Source organism: Quercus robur, chromosome 8 (genome assembly GCF_932294415.1).
Source record: "Quercus robur chromosome 8, dhQueRobu3.1, whole genome shotgun sequence".
Taxonomy (NCBI): domain Eukaryota; kingdom Viridiplantae; phylum Streptophyta; class Magnoliopsida; order Fagales; family Fagaceae; genus Quercus; species Quercus robur.
Window position 1 is genome coordinate 29,994,530 of NC_065541.1, and position 10,616 is coordinate 30,005,145.

Consider the following 10,616-nt stretch of genomic DNA (forward strand, 5'->3'; position numbering starts at 1 on the left):
GGGGAGGTTTAACTAACTCGATTAGCACTAGACAATGATCTGAGAACACCCTAGGCAGATGAGTTACCCAAACTTCAGGGTATAGCAGGCACCAAAAGATGGGTTAGCAAAGCACTGCCTTTCTTTCCAAAATCAAGTTTGAGATTTGCCTAAGGTTGTACCAAGTATATTTAGGACCAGAGAACCCCAAATCTAGCAGATTACAGGCATTAATTCACTCTTTAAACTCAATGGCTCTATTAAGATTTATATTCCTTCCCCCAAATTCGTCCTCCCTACTTAAAATTTCATTAAAATCTCCAAGTAACAACCAGGGTAGGGAATGCAAACTAGCTACTTTAGATAGGTTAGACCATAATATTCTCCTTTTAGATATACGAGGACTAGCATAGACCGAAGAAATAAGCCAAGAAAGATTAGAATTACATAACTTCACCGAGGCATGAATCCTTTGTTCTGTGGCCGATAGGACAAAGACATCTGCCTCTTCCTTCTTCCAAAGCAGCCACAGTCCTCCATCATATCCTATCATGTCAGTTGCAAAAAGGCCGTCAAAGGGAAGGCCATCAACAATCCTCTCCGCTTTATCTCCTCCTATCCTTGTTTTTGTAATCACCATTAGAGCTGGCTGGTGATTCACCACCATTTCAAGCACTATTTTCTTGAAATCAGCATTTAGTGCACCTCTACAGTTCCAAAGCGGGATATTCATCTTGACAAATCCTCCAACCGAAACCTTAATTGGATTAGGCATCATTGTTGCCGCCTCCATCATACTTCATCCCAGAGTCTTCAAAATATCTTTGGATGCCACCCAATTTGGCTTCCACACAACCATGTATTTTAGGATCCCAACAATATCCTCCTTGCAGCATACTAGCAGGTCACATTTCTAAGGCTAAAATTTGAAAAAGCTTCATTGTTGGCATGTTCCCCATGTGTGAAGCCACTGTGCCCCTGAAGTCGATGACCTTTCTTTCTTGGACCAACCATCCTGATTCGTCCAAGTGAGGCACTATTAAAGGCCTCCTTTGCTAGTTCAATTCCTCTAGTTCCTTCTCCGTTATCAGATGAATGTTGGTGAGAAATTCCACCATGGGTCGGGAGTCAAGCCCCATGTTGGATGATCCAAGGGCAGATTTCTGATCCTGTTTCTTGACGGGGTTATTGGGAATATGTGTTTCCATGCTACACAGAGTTCTTCCTTGAACCAATCTGTTAAGGACATATTTTTATGTAATTGGCATATCCTTTGACAAAACGCACTTTACTTGTATTTGGGTAAATCTAAGTAGGTTTAAGATGATCATTACAAGTGGTTAAATTGAAGACATGAAGATTACTCAAGAATTGCTTAAGAAAAGTGCAATCTACAGGACTCGATACCTCCTAGACAAAAGCTCGATCTGTCGAGATTCATTAAATCTCGATAGATGTCTTGATCTATCGAGCTTATGGGATTTAGTCTATAGTCAACAACGTTTTTATTCTAAAAAGACTATTTGCTTATGGGTTTGTATAATCCTTATAGGACTAGGAAAACCCAAGGTTTGTATAATCCTTATTGGACTAGGAAAGCCCAAGGTTTGTATAAACCTATTTGGAATAGGAGAGCCCATTAAGCACTTGTTTAAAGGAGGTGGAAAAAGAAAAACCTAACCCTAGAGAGCTTCATAAGGTTTTCTTTTTAAAACCCTAGCTTTCTTCTACATAAGAAAGAGTTCTTGCTGCGTTTCTTGTACGCCTTTGGGTTCTGTAACCAAGCAAAGTCTCTTGCACCAACATTGAAGATCTTATTGGTGTTTCTATGTGAAGTTGCTAAAAATCAACTACAACAATCAAAGGATTGTTGTGGAGTTAGTCACGTACTTGGATTCGTGCAAAGGAGTAAGTCACGTACTGGGATCCGTGCATTAGATTGGTTAGTCACGTACTGGGAGCCATGCATTACAAGGAGAGATTGTCACTACAGAACAAGTCCAATTGGGTATTGGGGTAAGGGTTCAACTGTAGGTTGGTATAAGGTACTGGGATTCCTTTACTTGTAACCGCTTGTTGTGATAATAGTGGAATTTCAGGAGTGGTAACCTGAAAATCACCCAGTGGGGTTTTTGCTGTGTTGGTTTTCTCCATTTGTAAACAAATCACTGTGTCAAATTTTTATTTTCCGCTGCATACTTAGTTTATTGGTGATTTCTTTGTGCTACCACGTGTTTGCTTGTTAATTAACTTAATTAATTCACTTGGCTAAATTAATTGGTTAATTTATCACAAGGGGTCAATTCGTTTTTGGCCTATCACAATCCATCGTGTTTGTGGGTGCCACTCTGATTTGAGCAATCATCTTGTCTGATATGGCTATCGCCTTGTTCTTGTACCAAATCGCCCACCTTGAACTGGGTAGGTTGTGTGTTGCTGGGAATAGTGGGTTCATTACCTTTCTTTGGGAAGCTTCATAATATTTTTAAAAGGGTTGATGCTTTGCTACCAGTTGAAGAGCTAAAGCATTTAAACGCTTTTGTGTTTTTAGTTCCAACCAACTTCTTCTCCGTAGGAGTTTTAAGTAACCGAGGCAATGGGGCTTCCATTCCATCCATGACACTGCTCGAGGGGGATGGGCAAATCTCCATTATGTTTCCAAGGTCTGCTCCTGCCGTTGGTTACGTGTGGATCTCCTTTTTCTCATTGAACCCAGCTAGCCTCTTTGTTGTCAAGGCTTCTAATTCAACAGGTGGGGAATTTGTGGTTTGTGACATTTGCATACTAGAGTTTCTAGGCCCCACTTCATCTCTTGTAAGGACCAAACTTCCCTTAGAAGTTTTCCCTCCCTGATGGGTTAGTTGGTTAGGCCCACGGCCTCGTCCATTTCTAACTAAGCTTTTTTTCCTTGTTACTATCATCCATGCACCATAGTTAGGTTCTGACGTATCTTCCACTTTACTTTCCTTTGGGGAAGTAGGCATAATTTCTTCTCTAGCTGCTTCTACCTTCTTGGGTTGAATCTCATAGCAACAGTTCTCCTTTTTGTGCCTGATGCGCCCGCAACAAAAGCATAGTGAGCTTATTCCTTCTGTAAAAAGGAGAGAGCTTTTCTAAATAGAAATGGGAATTTATTGATCTGAGAAATATCTAGAAGCTCACCGCAAATACAAGTTGTTCCCTTCTTTATATACACGTAGCAGAGCAAATAAAATAACTAACTAACCATCAAAACAAACTAGTTAATCAGAGTCCTACACGTGTAAGCTATTTACATCAACACAAACAAATGATTGACAGCTGTACATTTAGTCTAACGACACCGTTTCTTCAATCTGCTCTTCTTCTTTTTAATCAAAACACTACCGTTTTCATCTGCCTTTAATTCTTGACAGCCCCTGCTTTTGTTACTTGAGATTTCAGCTTCATCTTCACTGAATGCTTCAACACTCCCCTTCAAGTCTTGAACTGTAAGTTCACAGACTTGACTTTCAGTAGGCTTGAGACTTGATGAATAAATGTCAATCAACCCCAAGCAATTCACCAACCTTGAAAAGGCTGGAAGCCCCAATGCCTTTGTGAAAATGTCTGCAATTTGAAATTGGCTCAACACATGGAAAGTTTTGATCACACCCTCTGTTATTTTGTCTCTAACAAGATGACAATCTACCTCAATATGTTTGGTTCTCTCATGGAAAACAGGATTGGCAGCAATATGCAATGCAGCTTGATTATCACAAAACAATTGAGCACTCTTAGAATGATCAACTCTCAAATCTCTTAGCAACTGAAGAACCCAAACAATCTCACATGTCGTGGTAGCCATTGCTCTATACTCTGCCTCAGCTGAAGATCTAGAGACAGTACTTTGTTTCTTAGACCTCCAAGAAATTAGAGAATCACCTAGCAAAACACTGTAGCCTGTCAAAGACTTCCTTGTATCAGGGTAGCCTGCCCAATCTGCATCGCAGAATGCTTTTACTTGTAAATCTGAATTGCAAGCAATGAACAAACCTCTACCAGGTGTCCCTTTTATGTATTGAAGAATTCTGTTGATTGCAAGCATGTGAGGTTCTCTTGGTTCAGCCAAAAATTGACTTAATTTGTGTACAGTGTATGTTATGTCGGGTCTGGTTAAGGTGAGATATAATAATCTCCCTATTAACCTTCTATACTGATTTGCATCTGGCAGTAGCTTTCCTTGATCTTTTGATAGATGCAGGTTTTGCTCCATAGGTGTTTCAATTGGTTTAGACCCCAAATGGCCTGTATCATGTAGAATTTCCAAAGCATAGTTTCTTTGGTTTAGACTGATTCCCTTTTCACTCCTTGCAACTTCAAGTCCTAAGAAATACTTTAGAGAACCTAAGTCTTTTAGTCCAAACTTAGCATCAAGCAAAGCTTTTAATTCATGAATGCACTTAGGATCATTCCCTATAAGCAAAATATCATCTACATACACCAGCAAAACAGTAAATGATGAGCCTTTAGTATGAGTAAAGAGAGAGTAATCTGCCTTTGATTGGATAAAGCCAAAATTCAGGATGGTATAAGAGAACTTAGCAAACCACTGCCATGATGCTTGCTTAAGTCCATAAAGACTTTTGTTAAGCTTGCAAACCAGTGTTCCAGAACCTCTAGAACCAAAAGCACACTCCCCTTTGCTGTGAAAACCAAGGGGGGGACTCATAGATACTTCTGCATCCAAATCACCATGCAAAAACGCTTTGTTCACATCCATTTGATGGAGGAACCACCCTTTCACAGCAGCCAAAGACAACACCATTCTCACAGAAATTGATTTTGCTACAGGGGAAAAGGTATCAATATAATCAAGCCCTTCCCTCTGGGTGTACCCCTTAGCTACCAACCTGGCTTTATGCCTTTCAATTGTGCCATCTGACTTATACTTTGTTCTATAAACCCACTTACACCCAATTGGAATTTTGCCAGGTGGTAGAGTGGTCAAAGTCCAAGTATTGGTAAGCTCAAGTGCCTCAATTTCTTTATCCATAGCAGCTCTCCATTCAGGAGATTGAACTGCTTCAAGAAAAGAGGTAGGGTTTGGGGAAGTGGAATCTATGGCCATGACAAATTGCTTATAGGATTTGCTTAGGTTAGAGTAAGTGAGGCAAGCAAAAATGTCATAAGGTTGACCAGGTAATGGCTTAGAACCTACTGCCTTACAAGAATAATCTTGAACATAAGAGGGTGGTTTATGTGGTCTAGTGGATTTCCTGATGCCTAAAGGTGAAGAAGACCTAGCAACAACTAAAGGAGTAGTATCAATTTCAGAAATAGAAGGCAATATAGAAGTATCATGTGCAAGAGGAGAATCTGGAACAGAGAATTTTTTTGCAAAATGAAAATCTGCAGTGTTTGTAATATCTGCAGAATTATTAGCAGCTGCAGAATCACAAACATCCCCAGAAACAATTGAAGTGTCAATGGTATTTTACAAAGGAATAGAATGTGAGGGAATAAAACTTGGGAAACTATCAGGTACACAATGAGGGACAACAAAACTATCAAGAAAAGCATCTGAGGAAAGAATAGTAGAATGTGGTAGAGTAGCAAAGGGAAAAATTGATTCATAAAAGATGATGTCTCTGGAAATAGAAATGGTTTTAGTGTCCAAGTCTAAAACCTTGTAACCCTTAACACCAGTGGGATAACCTAGAAAGACACTTTTTAGCCCTTGGTGCAAACTTATGTCTATTATGAGCAAGTGTAGAAATATAGCACAAGTGTAGAAATATAGCACAAGCAACCAAAAGTTTTAAGATGATTATATGAAAGAGGTTGCTTGAAGAGCATCTCATAAGGAGTTTTGTTCCCTAAATGTTTTGAAGGTAATTTGTTAATGAGATAGGTTGCTGTAAGAACACAGTCACCCCATAGCTCTAAAGGAACAGAAGATTGAAATCTTAAGGCTCTAGCAACATTTAAAATGTGTTGATGCTTCCTTTCAACAATGGCATTTTGTTGAGGAGTATCAACACAATTTAATTGATGCAGTATGCCTTTAGTTTTGAAAAAATCTTTCATAAAAAATTCTGTGCCATTGTCACTTCTAAGACATTTGATTTTTGCACCAAATTGAGTTTCAACCATGACTAAAAACTGCTAAATTAAGGCTTGTGTTTCTGCCTTGGATTTAAGTAAATAAACCCAAGTACACCTAGAGTAATCATCCACAATGGTAAGGAAAAATTTTTATCCATCAATAGTAGGAATAGAAAAGGGACCCCAGAGATCACAATGAATCAAATCAAAGATAGCATTTGAAACATGAGTACTAGAAGGAAAAGACAATCTCTTTTGTTTAGCAAGATGACAAATGTCACAACAATGTGACTTATTTACTGTCAAACCAGATACAGTTTTATTTAACAAAGACAACTTGGCATGAGAAGGATGTCCTAAACGAAAATGCCACAAGTCAGAAGTTACAGTAGTAAAATTTGCAGCAGAAGTTTGAGAAGGAGCAGGTGAGCTAACAGCAAGCACAAATGATGATGGAAAAGAATTGTGTTGCAGCAGATATAGGCCTCTTGTTGCTTTACCCAGTCCAATCATGTTCCAATGAACTAGGTCCTGGATAAAGCAAAAAGAACCAAGAAAAACAAGACAACAAAACAAAGTTTTAGTAAGTTGACTAACTGAAATGAGGTTAAAAGTAAAAGAAGGGACACATAAAACTCCATAAAGCACCAAAGTTTCTGAAATGTGAACTGTGCCAATGTGTGTTACTAAAGCCCTTTCTCCATTAGGTAGATAGATATAGGTGTTTATAGTAGATGTAATGATGGTTAAACAAGAGACTGAGTGCACCATATGATCAGTGGCACCAATGTCTATGATCCAGTCTTGGGGTTTATATGCTTGTCTATCTACATACTGGGCTGAAAATATAGAATGAGATAGATTTGGTGGTAACCAAAAAGGATTACCTAAGAAGTTATTAATGAAATGAGGTGGCAAAGAAGCACTAGAACTGGCAGCAACATTTGCAAGTGGTGATAGGACTGAAGCTGCTTGATGAGTAGGAGCAACTTGATGATTAGAAGCTTCCTTAAGAGACTGAGAAGCAAGGAAGGACAGCAATTGCTCACACTGAGATTAAGTGATTGGACATTGAGGCACATTGAATTGAGATTGTGGTTGTGTACCAGAATGCTGTGGTGAGTAACCCATCATCTGTGGTGAACAATTCATCATCTTAACTTGATTAGGAAAACCAGATAATGGCTGAGAAGCAAAATTCCCAAAACTACCAAGATTAGGAGAGAAATTTCCAAAATTTCCTGCACTAGAAACCTAATTGGCAGAAGATTTCCCTTTAGGCTTATAACCTGGGGGATAACCATGTAGCTTGTAACATTTATCTGCAATATGGCCAACAACTCCATAATAAGCACAGATAGGTCTTTCTTTCTTTGAATTCCCTCCTTTTCCACCATATCCTCCATGATTACTACCTTGATGCCCTTGCTGATTCCCACCATGATAGGTTTGTCCTTGATAACCCTTGGCGTTTGAGCTATTATTAGCATACAAAGCAGTTGGTTCAAGAACCATATCTGCTTGTCCAATCTGCCTACGTTTCTCTTCTTGCAAAATCAAGGAGTAAACTTTGTTGATGCCAGGGAGAGGCTCAGTTATCAGAATTTGACTTCTAACATTAGCATAGCTATCATTAAGCCCCATGAGAAAACGAAAAACTTGATCCTTTTTCTATGCATCTAACTGAGATTTTTTAGAACCACAAGTGCAAGTGCAAGTGCAGGTAGGAAATGCTTGATAATTCACAAGTTCATCCCACAAAATCTTGAATCTTGTAAAATAAGAACTCACCGAGATCTTACCTTGTGAAAGCTTCGAAATTTCTTTCTGAACTTCAAAGAATCTTGGAGCATTTGGCTGAGAGAACCTGTCATGCACGTCGATCCATAAATCCCTCGCAGTGTGAATGTACATCACACTAGATTGAAGCTCTTTGCTCAAGGAATTCACTAGCCAAGAGAGAATCGTGGTGTTTGATCTGTACCAAGTATTGTACAGAGATGAAGATGGATCAGGCATGGAGATTTGGCCATTGAGAAAGCCAAATTTGTTCCTACCACTCAAAGAGAGAAACACAGCTCTCGACCAACTCAGGTAATTCTCAGGACCAGTGAGTGGTTGTGAAACAAGAACCACAGAATTGTCAGAAGGTGGAAGGTAGTAAGGGCTTGAAGGATTGGTATTTTGATCATCCATTGAAGGAGTCGAATTTGATATGTGATCTGTAGCAATTTAAGGATTCGTTGAAAACAAAGGATCTGTTGGTGGTGTTTCAGAATCTGCAGCAATGTTGGACGCCATTGATGAGCTTTGGAAGCTCTGATACCATGTAAAAAGGAGAGAGCTTTTCTAAATAGAAATGGGAATTTATTGATCTGAGAAATATCTAGAAGCTCACTGCAAATACAAGTTGTTCCCTTCTTTATATACACGTAGCAGAGCAAATAAAATAACTAACTAACCATCAAAACAAACTAGTTAATCAGAGTCCTACACGTGTAAGCTATTTACATCAACACAAACAAATGATTGACAGCTGTACATTTAGTCTAACGACACCGTTTCTTCAATCTGCTCTTCTTCTTTTTAATCAAAACACTACCATTTTCATCTGCCTTTAATTCTTGACAGCCCCTGCTTTTGTTACTTGAGATTTCAGCATCATCTTCACTGAATGCTTCAACACCTTCATACATAACCTTCTGCCTTAACCTTCCTATTTTCACTGTATTAATCAATGGCTTGTCCAGGTCTACTTGAATACATAATCTAGCATAGCTTCCCCTAGAGCCAGACACCGTGTAGGAATTGATTCTTAGGACTAGTCCTATTGCACTTCCAGTCTGCTTTAAAACCATAGCATCATAGAATTCAATGGGCAATTCTAGGAACCTCACCCACACTACTACTGAGGTAAAATATGGTTCCCAAGGCTTGATGGCTAAAAAGTGTTCACCTATGAACCATGGGCCTTCTCGCAACACCTTGTCATAATCTTCATTATCATTAAACTTAATCAGGAAGAAATCTTTACCCAAGTCCATACAGTCCATTTTGGCTCTAAGGCTCCACAAGGTATTGATCTTGAAAGTGAGGTAACTAAAACTTATAGTCCTACCATACACTTTCACTATCAATGCCTTGGACCAAGGTGCTCGTATGCAGGCTTTGGTTTCCTTTGAGAGAGGGACTTCCACCATTCCTTCTAGAAGCTTCTCTACTTCAATATTTGACACCTCCTTTTCTTCAATGTCTCTCTATCAAAGCAAAATGCTTGTGCATATGCTCCTGGGATGTCTCCTATTAGACTATCCTTATAGCTCACTTGTTTGCGTGGATTGGAGATGGGATTCTCCCCGTTGCTATCCTTGAACTTTTTGACATTCCTTCCAAGCACTTCCTCTTCTTCGCTTGAACTCTATCTCTCTTGCGTACTCCACTTCCATGGTCTCATATCCTTTCAGCATATCATAACGTTTTCAAGCAGTCAATTTTAACATTTTCAGTCTTCTTTATATTGTGAGTGACTTCTCCTTAAGAGCCCGTTTGGCTGGGCATTTAAACTGTTCAAATGCTTGCTTATTTTAAGACCAAAACGTGGAAAGGCATGTGTTTGGCTCGGTGATTTTTTATGAAGTTGCGTTTTAAACTCAATCATGTTTCATGATGCATATTTTACAAAACATAATTAAAAACCCAAAAGGGCCAAAATGTGAAGAAAAAATAAAAATACACCGGATTTTTAAAAACATAAAAAATTATCTATACTATGCCAGCTCAAAACACTTAAAATAATATAATTGTTGTGAAATAATAGAAATAGATAAAACAAAGTAAGAAAAAAAAAACGAGAAATATATATTGATAAACTCTTGTATTCAAGTGGTCATCCACAATCCTTTTGATATCTCTTAGATGTGTACAATAACAGTAAAGAAATCCCACATATATATAGGACCTTAGAACGCGTGTAGAGTTTATGAGATAAGGTTGTAATAATGAGTATACTTATGGATATACATCTCTCCTATAGATACTTACAGATATACATCTCCCTTATAGATTTTACACATCCCAAATAACCTTTTCATTGCCCAAAGTTTACACATTCCAATCAGACTTTATTTCTAACACTCCCCCTTGGATGGCCACTTTCTAAGAATATGCCTCGTTAAGGAAACCCTGTGAGAAAAAAATTTTGGATAAGGAAAAAGAGTACAATATTCTTATATAACTTCTAGTGCCTTAGGATTGCCTCATTAAAACCTTGCAAAGGAAAACCCAGTGGGAAAAAACTTTAACGAAAGAAAAAGAATACAATCAGCACACATCCTTTAGAAAATTTACTCCCCCTCATGAGTACATAGAATTTCCATTGTTCATGGTAAAAATATCCTTAAGTCGACGCATGCCAATGTTGTGCACCATCTTCTTAAAAGTCGCAGTTGTAATGGCTTAGTGAACATATCAGCCAAATTATCACATGATCGTATCTGCTTGACATCAATATCGCCACTTTTCTGGAGCTCATGTGTATAAAAGAATTTTGGTGCAATATGATTTCTATCACC

General features: G+C 38.5%; 1 long non-coding RNA gene across 1 annotated transcript; it reads right to left on the bottom strand.

Moving 5' to 3' along the window:
• Positions 1 to 6,229: 6,229 nt before the first annotated feature.
• LOC126695164 (uncharacterized) lies at positions 6,230 to 8,724 on the bottom strand. The gene is made up of 2 exons (XR_007645983.1): positions 6,933 to 8,724; positions 6,230 to 6,576 (listed from the first exon to the last, which is right to left on the bottom strand). It is a non-coding gene; the product is annotated as an uncharacterized LOC126695164 (long non-coding RNA).
• Between the last annotated feature and the right edge of the window lie 1,892 nt (positions 8,725 to 10,616).